Source organism: Acanthochromis polyacanthus, chromosome 4 (assembly GCF_021347895.1).
Source record: "Acanthochromis polyacanthus isolate Apoly-LR-REF ecotype Palm Island chromosome 4, KAUST_Apoly_ChrSc, whole genome shotgun sequence".
NCBI classification, from domain to species: Eukaryota; Metazoa; Chordata; class Actinopteri; family Pomacentridae; genus Acanthochromis; species Acanthochromis polyacanthus.
The window spans coordinates 31,080,924-31,093,249 of record NC_067116.1 but is presented as its reverse complement, the minus strand read 5'-3'; the positions used below and the strand labels follow the sequence as shown (position 1 = coordinate 31,093,249).

The 12,326-nt window shown below is 39.7% G+C and overlaps 2 protein-coding genes across 16 annotated transcripts in view; one reads left to right on the top strand and one right to left on the bottom strand.

Annotated features, from left to right (window-relative positions):
• The window catches only part of ptprfa (protein tyrosine phosphatase receptor type Fa), a 396,740-nt gene extending 386,148 nt beyond the window's left edge, over positions 1-10,592 (bottom strand). For 12 of the 15 annotated variants that reach the window (XM_022191302.2, XM_022191308.2, XM_051947512.1 and 9 more), the window contains exon 1: positions 10,036-10,591. The gene's annotated coding sequence lies outside the window, so the exon portion shown is untranslated. Of the gene's footprint in view, positions 1-10,035 lie in introns of all 15 variants that reach the window. The other 3 variants (XM_051947513.1, XM_051947516.1, XM_051947515.1) reach the window with 2 other exon arrangements.
• Positions 1-12,326, top strand: part of agxta (alanine--glyoxylate and serine--pyruvate aminotransferase a) — a 491,885-nt gene that overhangs the window by 456,636 nt on the left and 22,923 nt on the right. The gene's annotated exons all lie outside the window — the stretch shown is intronic.

Genomic DNA, 12,326 nt, shown 5'->3' with positions numbered 1-12,326 from the left:
CATCCTCTTCTCTCACACCAACTACCTTCATGTCCTCTTTAACCACATCCATAAACCTCCTCTTTGGTCTTCCTCTAGGCCTCCTGCCTGGCAGTGGGAAACTCAGCATCCTTCTACCAATATATTCACTCACTCTCCTCTGGACATGTCCGACCATCTCAGTCTGGCCTCTCTGAATTTATCTCCAAAGCCTCTAACATGTGCTGTCCCTCTGATGTACTCATTCCTGATCCTATCCATCCTGGTCACTCCCAAAGAGAACCTCAGCATCTTCAGTTCTGCTACCTCCAGCTCTGCCTCCTGTCTTTTCCTCAGGGACACTGTCTCCAGACCAAACAACATGGTTGGTCTCACCACAGTTTTGTAAACCTTTCCTTTCATTTTAGCTGAAACTCTATCACACTTGACACTTTTCTCCAGCCGTTCCAGCCTGCCTGTACATGCTTTTTCACCTCTTTTCCAAACTCTCCATTGCTCTGGACTGTTGACCCTAAGTACTTAAAATCCTCCACCTTCTTGATCTCTTCTCCCTGTAACCTCACTCTTCCACTTGGGTCCCTCTCATTCACACACAGATACTCCGTCTTGCTGCGGCTAACCTTCATTCCTCTCCTTTCCAGGGCAAACCTCCATGCCTCTAGCTTCTCCTCCACCTGTTCCCTGCTCTCACTACAGATCACAATGTCATCTGCAAACATCATAGTCCATGGAGACTCCTGTCTAACCTCGTCTGTCATCCTGTCCATCACCATAGCAAACAAGAAGGGGCTCAGAGCTGATCCCTGATGTAGCCCCACCTCCACCTTGAACTCCTCTGTCACACCTCACCACTGTCTTACAGTCCTCATACATGTCCTGCACCACTCTAACATACTTCCCTGCCACTCGAGACTTCCTCATACAAAACCACAGTTCCTCTCTGGGCACCCTGTCATAAGCTTTCTCCAAATCTACAAAGACACAATGCAGCTCCTTCTGACCTTCTCTGTACTTCTCTATCAACATCTTCAAAGCAAATATTGCATCTGCTGTACTCTTTCTTGGCATGAAACCATACTGCTGCTCACAGATGTTCACCTCTGCCCTTAGCCTAGCTTCAACTACTCTTTCCCATAGCTTCATCATGTGGCTTATCAGCTTTATTCCTCTGTAGTTGCCACAACTCTGCACATCTCCCTTGTTCTTAAAGATGGGCACCAGCACACTTCCTCTCCATTCTTCGGGCATCTTCTCACTATCTAAGATCCTGTTGAACAACCCAGTCAGAAACTCTGCTGCTACCTCTCCGAGACACTTCCATACCTCCACAGGTATATCATCAGGACCAAGTGCCTTTCCACTCTTCATCCTCTTCAATGCCCTCCTCACTTCATCCTTACTAATCTTTGCTACTTCCTGGTCCACAACAGTCACCTCTTCTACTCTTCGTTCTCTCTCATTTTCCTCATTCATCAACTCTTCAAAGTACTCTTTCCATCTTCCCATCACACTACTGGCACCTGTAAACACACTTCCATCGTTATCCTTTATCACCCTAACCTGCTGCACGTCCTTCCCATCTCTGTCTCTCTGCCTTGCCAACCTATACAGGTCAGTCTCTCCCTCCTTACTGTCTAACCGAGCATACAAGTCACCGTAAGCCCCTTGTTTGGCCTTTGCCACATCTACTTTCACCTTACGCTGCATCTCCCTGTACTCCTGTCTACTCTCTTCAGTCCTCTCAGTGTCTCACTTCTTCTTAGCTAACCTCTTTCTCTGGATCCACTCCTGCACCTCCTCATTCCACCACCAAGTCTCCTTATCTCCTTTCCTTCCAGATGACACACCAAGTACTCTCTGACCTGTCTCCCTGATCACATTTGCTGTAGTTGTCCAGTCATCTGGAAGCACCTCCTGACCATCCAAAGCCTGTCTCAACTCTTTCTTGAAAGTCATACAACACTCTTCCTTTTTCAGTTTCCACCATTTGGTCCTCTGCTCTGCCTTTGCCCTCTTCATCTTCTTCACCACCAGGGTCATCTTACACACCACCATCCTATGCTGTCTGGCTACACTCTCATCTACCACTACTTTGCAGTCATTGATCTCCTTCAGATTACACCGTCTACACAAGATGTAGTCTACCTGTGTGCTCCTACCTCCACTCTTATAGGTCACCCTATGTTCCTGCCTCTTCTGGAACAAAGTATTCAGCCATTTCCATCCTTTTTGCAAAGTCAACCACCATCTGTCCTTCTGTGTTCCTCTCCTGGATACCAAACCTGCCCATGCCCTCATCATCATCTCTGTTTCCTGCACCAACATGTCCATTCAAGTCTGCACCAATGACAACTCTCTCACTTCTAGGGATGCTCTCCATCACTTCATCAAGGTCCAACCAGAATTTCTCCTTCTCCTCCCGCTCACATCCTACCTGTGGAGCATACCCGCTAACAACAATGAACATAACACCTTCGATTTGTAGCTTCAGGCTCATCACTCGATCCGACACTCTTTTTACCTCCAGGACATTCCTAACAAACTCCTCCTTCAAGATAACTCCTACTCCATTCTCTTCCTATCTACACCATGGTATAACAACTTGAACCCTGCTCCTAGACTTCTAGCTTTACTACCTTTCCACCTGGTCTCCTGGACACACAGTATGTCCACCTTCCTCCTCTGCATCATGTCAACCAGCTCTCTAACTTTTCCTGTCATAGTTCCAACATTCAAAGTCCCTACTCTCAGTCCTAGACTCTTGGTGTTCCTCTTCTCTCTCTTCCTACGAACACACCTTCCTCCCCTCCTTCTTCGACCAACAGTTGTCCATTTTCCACCGGCACCCTGTAGGTCGACAGCACCGATGGCGGTCGTTGTTAACCCGGGCCTCGACCGATCCGGTATGGAAGTCATACATTTGATTCGCATGTTTGATTTGGCCAAAGTTTTACATCGGATGCCCTTGCTGACACAACCCTCTGTATTTATCCGGGCTTGGGACCGGCACAATAAGACACTGGCTTGTGTCCCCTTGCGGCTACATTACATTGATAACACCTTCAAATCTGTAAAAAAGATAAGGTGTCCGTGACAATAACAACCCTAGAGAGCAACTGGTGAAGCCCTTCATATGTAAACCTCTGATATCGAGGAAGTCTGTGGTGTCATCATGCAAAGATGTAAAGAGCCCTCAAAGGCCTTCAGGGAAAAAAAAAAAAAAAAGGTTGTGGGTGCCTGTAAGTATAGAACAGCATGGATTTTAAAACAAAGCATCCAAATCATCTGCAAGTGATGCAGTATTTTTAACAAATCTGTTCGAGAATGGTCACAGAGATACAAAAACAAGTTTCAAAGATGCTCAAAGTTTCATCCCAGGATCTGCATCAGTTGGTGTCAAAGTTCTGTGTCTACAATCGGAAAGAGATAAATGCACAAATCTGACCTGCATGGGAGGCATGTCAGAAAAAAACAACAAGATTTTAAAGCAAAACTACAATGTGTCAGTGAACATACAGGCAAAGAGCAAGCATTTTGAAAAAATGTGATCTGGACAGATGAATCAAAGACAGAGTTGTTTGGCCACAGTAACAGTAGACATGTTTGGCAGCATTTCAGGAGAAAAAAATCATGTGAACTGTGAGGCATAGTGATGGAAATGTTATGGTTTGAAAATCATCAAACATCTTGCAACTGAAGGATTTTTTTTTTTATTGAAGAGTGGTCAAAGACTTCAGCAAGCGAATATCAGAAACTGATGGATGGTTATGCAAAAACACTCAGAATAAATTATTTCTGCGAAAAGTGGTAATACTGGCTTCTGAGGTCAAGGGTGTAGTTGCTGTTCCCACAGAAGAATGTTACATCTATTCAGATTTGCGTTGAAAACATGATTGAAAAAAGTAATTTTTCTTGTGGTGCTGTTTAAATGTCTGTCGGCACTGTTTCAAAGATGACCAAATGTTTGTTTGTCCAAATATGTCCAGAAGGCAAACAATTTCCAGTTCCTTATTACATACAAGACTGAATATCTTGTTTCCCTTGGACGGCTTGGATTGCCACTATTGCACCGACTGTTGCTACTGATTTACAGTGTTATATCAACCATATCATGTTCGATTTAATGACTGATGTATTGAGTTGCATCCTGTTGGCTGGCATGTAAGTGACATCAAAGATTGTTGTGTACATAACCTGATATGTAATTAATGCTAAAGCTCATTCTGGGACTCAGATCTGTGCTGAATCAGCTTAAGTCCCACTTGGCAGTGTGTAAATTATACTTGCTGATGACACAATGTCAAAACATCAGAGCCGCTCTTGTTAAAAAATACAATTGAGTATGTGTACACTCTTGTGAAATTATTTTTGCCTCCTGTGCCATTGCACCTGACAGAATATGGGGATATGTACACACAGCTTGGTGAACAAGAGCTTTTGTCTCCTGGGTTTTCAATAAGAAGTATATGAATTTATGTGAATAGCAGCAAAACCGATATTGGACAGTAAGATATTCTAGATATTCAAAGTAGTGCTGCAGTTCATGATTATTTTCATTTTCAATTCATTGCCGATTATTGTCCCACTAAATCGATTAGTTGTTTGGTCAGTAAAATGTGAGAAAAATGGTTAAATATGATGATGACTGTATTCCAAAGCACAAGATAATGTCGTCAAAAGTCTTTTTTTCACAATCCAGAGATGTCCAATTTACTGCCATGGAGGAATAAAGAAACCAGAAAATATTCCTACTTCAGAAGCTGGAATCAAATAATTTAGATGTTTTTTTTCCTTGATTCACGATAACAGTGTCTGGAAAGCAAGCATTTTTAAATGTCACAACACAAAAAGCTTCTATTGACATGCTGTATTAAGATGGAGACAGAAATCACACACTTAAAAAGACAAGGCCTTTCAGGGGAGATAGAATGAGGAAGAAGGGAGTAGAGTCAGTCCATGTCAATTCAACAAATGCTTGTTGCACCACTTTCTCAGATCCTCCCAAAAATTTTTTTGGGCTTTATTTGGGTAATTTTATGAACAAATGCAAAGTATTATGGTTATAAACATACAGTATAAGCAGTAATGATCTAATCTAATACCCATAGTCAGTCCAAACTTAATCCTCGCCTATGATTTTAGGGTTTTAAACTACTAAAAAAAGCAATTTATACTCCTTTTACATGGTCAGAATTTTTTCCCCTTCCAAAACTTGTACCCTTCTGGTGAGAAAAGTATAGAAATGAATGAAAATAAAAAAATACTGGACTGTGGAATTTCCCAAAATATCCTTATTATTTCATGGGCGACTTTATTTTGGGTTTTTCATGCCTCTATTTTAGGACTTATTCTTGTGAAAAGACATTGAAAGAATGAATTTTCTTCTTTACTAATGAAAGTTGCATAAGGTAAAAGTTTTAAAACATTAAAATAAAGCTTATTTATTGATTTATAGGCTGTTGAACTCAGGTGTAGACCCAAAATAGCCTAACTTTAGGCATTAAAAAGTGCATGTGGGATACATGGTACGCGGTTCAAATTTTTTTTGGAGGAACTAGTATGTGTGAAGTATGTGTGAACTTACTTTCATATTTGTTTCTTGTGCCAAAGATGAGCAACTGCTGAATCAATTTACTATACATTTTGATCCTCGTTTTTGTTTTTAGGAACCATTTACATGACCAACTAAAGATGAAAGATGAATCTGAAGCATCAGCATCGTAGTATAAGTTACAAAGGGCATATCTGAAGTTAATTATTATATAGACATTGTTTTTTCTTTCATACAGTAACTGAATAAGAAGAAATGGCATCACTCCCAGACTGCATTCTCAGGACAGCCTCGGTATCGTATTTGACTTATCAGCTGAATTTGAAGATTTGCAAGTGAAATTCATGCACCCAAAAGGTCCCAGCAAGAAGTTCACATGGCCTAGAAAGGATGACGTAGTGTGGGTGCCTACAGCCCACATCCTCTGTCCAATCACTGCTCCTTCAACACGCCGTGGTGGACAGTACCACATATCTGGTGCAGATGATGGCCTGATTTCAGAGAAATTCAAGCAGTTCAAAGGACAGAAATAGTGGTGTGATAAGTTGGGGACAAATTACATGTTTTACATGGGACCTCAGGCAATATGACTCATTTTAACTGCAATATATTAGTTAGAATTCCTAAAAAAAACGCCTATAGAACATAGTGCATTTCTTGGTTAAATTGGCCATGAAGGATTCAAGAAACAATGTTGATACTTCAGATATCAATTATTCGGATGTTTATTGTTATACTGACAAAGTTTCATGTTTCTACTCCATGTCCCACATTGGTTTCTGTGCCAATATATGTATGGTGTTTTTCAGTCTGTTTCATAAATAGGCATCGTTTTGAGGTCTAAGGAGACTAGCTAGCTCTTGGATATTTTTAGGTTAGAGAGAACTTTTAAGGTACTTTGAGATTTTTATAACATATGAACCTTGTTACTTATTAAATTTGGGAAAAAAATGCCTAAATTCTTGAAAAATGCCATTTTCGCCAAATTTTTAAATTGCCCTGTACCACAGAGAAATGGGTATATTCATTCCAAATTTTTTTTCCTGCTCTATTGTTAAGGTGTTTGAACCCTTCAGATCACTTGTGAGTCTATATCATCAGTCAGTTCCCAGTATTATCTTCCTAAATCAAGCCTTTCTACCTAACATATCAATTTCCGAGTGGAAAAATAGGGATTTAAATATTTTATAACTTAGCAAATAGCAATCATATGATGTTACAACTTTGCAAGTAATCTATTCTTATGTTGGGATAGTTAAAAAAAAAGTTTGGAGATGATCAGAGGAGGTCATGCAACAAAATTTCCTCAGATTTGTTGAAATGAGATGGAATGACTCAGTAAACATTTTTGCTTGTTGTTGGTTGAAATGTTAAACTAATACAAGACCGCATTTGAATAGTAATTATTGGTGTGAAATAGGGCTGAGTACTGAAACTCTGTATATAACAGGCAACCAGGGCATAAACATTACAGATCAGAAGCTCTGACGCCATCAGTTCCACTGTCGCTACTTGACAAATTCAGAAAACAGATTTCCTGAATATTATTGCAACATAAACAATATCTTGCACCTCACATCTCACACACAAGGATGTATCTATGTTATTCCCAATCCAGAATAAAGATCTCTATTGGAGTCAGTGTATGAGGGGTGTGGCCAGGGCTCTCTGTCACAGACTGCAGTACACACACACACACACACACACACACACACACACACACACACACACACACACACACACACACACACACACACACACACACACACACACACACACACACACACACACACACACACACACACACACACACACACACACACACACACACACACACACACACACACACACACACACACACACACACACACACACTCTGCACTTTGTGATAATGGCGGAGAGAAGTAAACGTTCAAAAGTGTCGTTACATTTTACTCGAGTCAACGCTGACAATGCTTATTACCACAAGTGCAACAAGTGTTTTGCATATTAGAGCTCAAACACATCAGTCAATGGAAGCATCCAGCGAAAGTTCATCACATACAAGCAGTGAAATGCAGAGTTTTCCACAGTCTGGCTCTCAGTTCCCCTCATTGCCCCAGGTATGTTATGTATGCCAGAAGCATGGAGTCCAAGCACGTAGTTAATTAAATTATATAGTCATGGGTTAATGATTACAAGTAAACATTAGCCAGCCGATTGCTCTCCTATGGATGCATTCATAATTTCAGTCTGAAATAGTCAGAGCATCATCTCAACTGTCATTTAGAAATTCACAGTCTTAGTTTCACAGCATAGGGGCTTATTGAGTGATTTGGGGGCCGCAGGCAAACTCAAGCTTTCTCTAATTAAATGCTGATGTTGGCAACGAAAGAAGATATGCCTTAACTGTTTTCTGAAGTACTAAAACTATTAACACTGCATAGTATAAATACTTTCAAGGAAAAAGTCCAGCATTCAAAGTTTTATTGAAAAGTGAAGAATGACAGATTGTCCTTAATTTTTCCCCTCTCCTAAAACCGAAGAAAAAAATAAACAAGAGTACCGTCAAAATACCACATGATTAAGTAGTATTAGGTCAGAGTAGAAGGACTCCTCACAATACCCATCCCTACTAGATACCACTGGTGTGCCAACGTGTGGGGGGAAACAAAAAAAACAAAAAACAACTTGCTGCTGCCAGCAGCAACAGTGAGGGATTCAGCATTCAGGTCCGAGTCTCATGCAGCCTTCATTAGGATGAGAAGAGCAACACACCAACCCACACCCACACACACACAGACCTTTCCATAATACATACACAGTGCTGGCATTCAGCTGCTGCACTCATGGACAACACAGAAACGAACACACTCCCTCCACCTCTTCTCTGTCTGCATCTTGGTTTTACGACGCCACCTCCTCTCCAGCATCCCTGCCCTCACTCCTCTTCCCTCCATCTGTTGCACTCCTTCACCCAGCCCGCCTCACTCCTTCTCTATCCCCTGTCCGGCCTAATTAGAGCTCTGTCAAATCCAGGTGAACTGACAGCCAATTATCACTCTGTCACACCAAGTCATGCACCCTTATTCCTTTTCTTTTTCCTCCTCTGCCTTATTTAGTCTTGAAGCATTTAGATTCCTGCATCAGTAGCACCAACAGGACAGCTCGTTGTTCTTGCTGTAGAAAACTGCCAAAAGAATGAGGACCCAGTATGAAGTAATGCAATATAACTGGCTAATAATAAACATGCAAACACATGGGCTGCCACACAAACGACACAACCAAGATGAGACTGTAGTAGAATACTGGAACATTTCTGCAGCAACTACACCAACATTTTTCATGACAGCAATAATATATACAGCAAGTATTGCATTCTGGCTATATGTAAGCAATAGAATGTTCCACTGGCACGGTATGAATGCCTTGCAGAATAGTCTGCAGACCACAGTATCTTCACACATACATTTATTCTTTCATAAATAATCAAACCAGAATTGATTGAAAGAGCTTTTTAATCATGTTACCAAGACACACAGTGAATTCTAATGGGAGTAGCCTGGTCTTACTGACTGTGCAGAGTCTGAACAGAAAGCTGAGACTCATGTCTCTATCAAAGCCAAACAATTGAATTAATAAGTGACGCAAACAATGCAAAGAAATGATGCAAGTGAGCTGCTGCACAGCTTTGATCCAGAAGTGACATTTCATGCAAAAGGACAGAGCAGCAATGCCTTGACTTGCAAAAGATTTTCAATGGCAAGCACAAGTGTACCATTATTTCCCTTGTATGGAGAGATGCACTCCCCTCTCACCAAACTGCCTTGAAAAATCTTCTGAATTCAGGAATCCTGTTATTATGGAGCAGAATGGAAACAAAACCGTGACCCTTTTCTGCCTCATTAGGACAAACTGTGTAAATCCACTTGTAATTCATTAAAAAGGATGTTTAATTAAAATGTGGGCAGCATTTTTGACAACTGTCAGAAATGCCTTTGTTGACAAAATCCATCATAAATGTTGGTTTTATTACAATTATATATGAAAATATATAAAATAGGTGACAATTGCAACACATTCATGAAAAGAATGTAATTAAACACCTAAATATGAAAATATAACTATTTGTCACTGGAAAATCTAGACTACATACATACATATATAGTCCAGACTATACATATATTTATTAATTTATCTTAAATATTTTAATATCATTGCAAACTGCGGATACAATTAAATTCAGACCAGCTCCGCATGACACTGTAGTAAATTGTGTGGACGTGTTTTTTTTCCTGTGTGCATCTTATTAATTATGAATATGTTGTGCTGTTGTGTAGAGTCCCTGCACAGCAGGATGAGTGTGACTGTTGTCGGACTTGTGTGAATATGTGATGGAGCCTGGCATGCAGCGTGTCCATCCTGCAGGACGCTCCTCTTTAACACATGTCACCACGGAGCGCTGCATTTGTGACACCTGCCACAGCAAAGCACACGATTACGAAAGAAAACGAAGTCTAACTCACCATTATCTACGGTTTCCTGGACGTTTCGGAAAAGATGTTGAGAATAAAGAAAAGCAGGAGGGTCCGAAGATTAGAGACAGTTAGGAAAGAGTCTCCGAATTCCTCCAGTCCCGCAACACTTGCTCTAAATCCCCCGAAGGTGAAAAGGAAAAAAAGGTCCGTAAAGCACTGCGAGGGGTGTCAGGTAAATCCTGCGCTCAGCTGGCGGGCTGTCGAGGTTTCCCCTTTCAGTGTCGGTTCCCGGTAAGCCAGCGGTCTGCTCCCTGACCGTCCGCGGTGGCTGCTCTCTGACAGAGCAGCATCCCTAACACTTAGTCCATATACACCCTCGGTGTCGGCTCCGTTCGGCTTTTTCCGGAAACATTATACTGTAGTATAGGCTGACTTCCCGGTGTAAAATCAAATTAAAAAGCTTCTCTGAGAGCGTTTAAACACGCATAAAATAAGCGAGTGGGTAAAGTAGTCTAAATATATTTTACCCGGAGTTTAACACATGCGAGGCTGTGACAGAGGTTCGATTCTTGCACTGAGTTCAGTCGTCGTCCCGCCCTGCCTCCCCACTGAGGTGCCCTTGAGCAATAACTGCTCCTATAGGAGATCCGAGCAGTAATTATCACCACAGCATCGATCTGCTGTATGACAGTGCAGAGGTGCCATCTATAGAGAAAAAAGATTTCTCACAGCTGTGACTGTATACAAGCCAATAACAAGGCAAATCTGAAGAAGACCGAGACATTTAACTAAGTATGTATGTATGTATGTATATATATATATATATATATATATATATGGCATGCCGTTTAGGAAATTATATATATAATGAAAGTCGATATATATATAATGAAACTTGATATATATATAATGAAAGTTGATATATATATATAATGAAACTTGATATATATATAATGAAAGTCGATATATATATAATGAAACTTGATATATATATAATGAAACTTGATATATATATATAATGAAACTTGATATATATATAATGAAACTTGATATATATATAATGAAAGTCGATATATATATAATGAAACTTGATATATATATATAATGAAACTTGATATATATATAATGAAAGTCGATATATATATAATGAAACTTGATATATATATAATGAAACTTGATATATATATAATGAAAGTCGATATATATATAATGAAACTTGATATATATATAATGAAACTTGATATATATATAATGAAACTTGATATATATATAATGAAAGTTGATATATATATAATGAAAGTTGAGATATATATATAATGAAAGTCGGAATATAGAATGTTCAGATTTTCATTCCATCTATTCAAAGTTTCATTCCATATATTCAGACTTTTTCCTACTGAGCCCTGGAAGGACATGGCAAACAAAAACAGGAACCTTATTGGACATTTGCTCTTCAGATGAGCTCTTCTGTGATTATCTGTCTTCATGGTTGTCACAGGGAACGGCGACTACGTTTGAGAAAACAGGTAATTTTTAGAGATGTTTTGATTCTGAACACTGAACGTGTTAGCATTAGCTTAGCTACTTAGCTTCGACTACATTTGCATCCCTACATAGCTTAAAGGTTAAACACATGCACCATATGTTGATGATAATGATAATATCTATGTTTATCTTTATAGCTGGTCTTAAGGCTAATTACGAGGCAGAGGTCAGCTGCTGCCTGGACACATCCATGATCACGCCACTGGTGGGACACAATTGTACTGGATTTCAGCTGAAGGCTGTTGTTCTGTCCAAACTGAGACATTTTTATTGTGACATACCCTCCACTGTTGTTAGCTTTTGATTCAATAATTTTTTTTGAGATGAGGAAATCACTATTGCATGTTTCTAGTTAAATACCCTATTTTTATGATATATCACTAAAGCATGCACTTTTTATATTTTCCATCAATTTCACCCAAAAGTTGAATAACTATTTGTGAGCAGTGTATGTAGACACATAATAGAAGCACATTTCAATAATATGTCTGCTGCAGTAGTGCAGTTTATCTACCTAGATTGGTGTAACAGTAAAAAAAACACATATGCTACTGATGTTTCTGACTAAAATCTGCTTGAAAAGCACAACTGCTTATCTGTCAAAATGTGTGTAACAAAAGTGTGCACTGAACACTGAATAAAGTCTCTGTAGATTATAGACAAAATTTGCATCTCTCATCACAAATTTCTGTTTATTCACCCAAAGTGCATGAGTAAAATACAAAACAGGTGAAGTACTAAAAAAGATTTATTTTCTAGAAAAGCCAATAGTCAACAATGCAGTTTAATTCTGG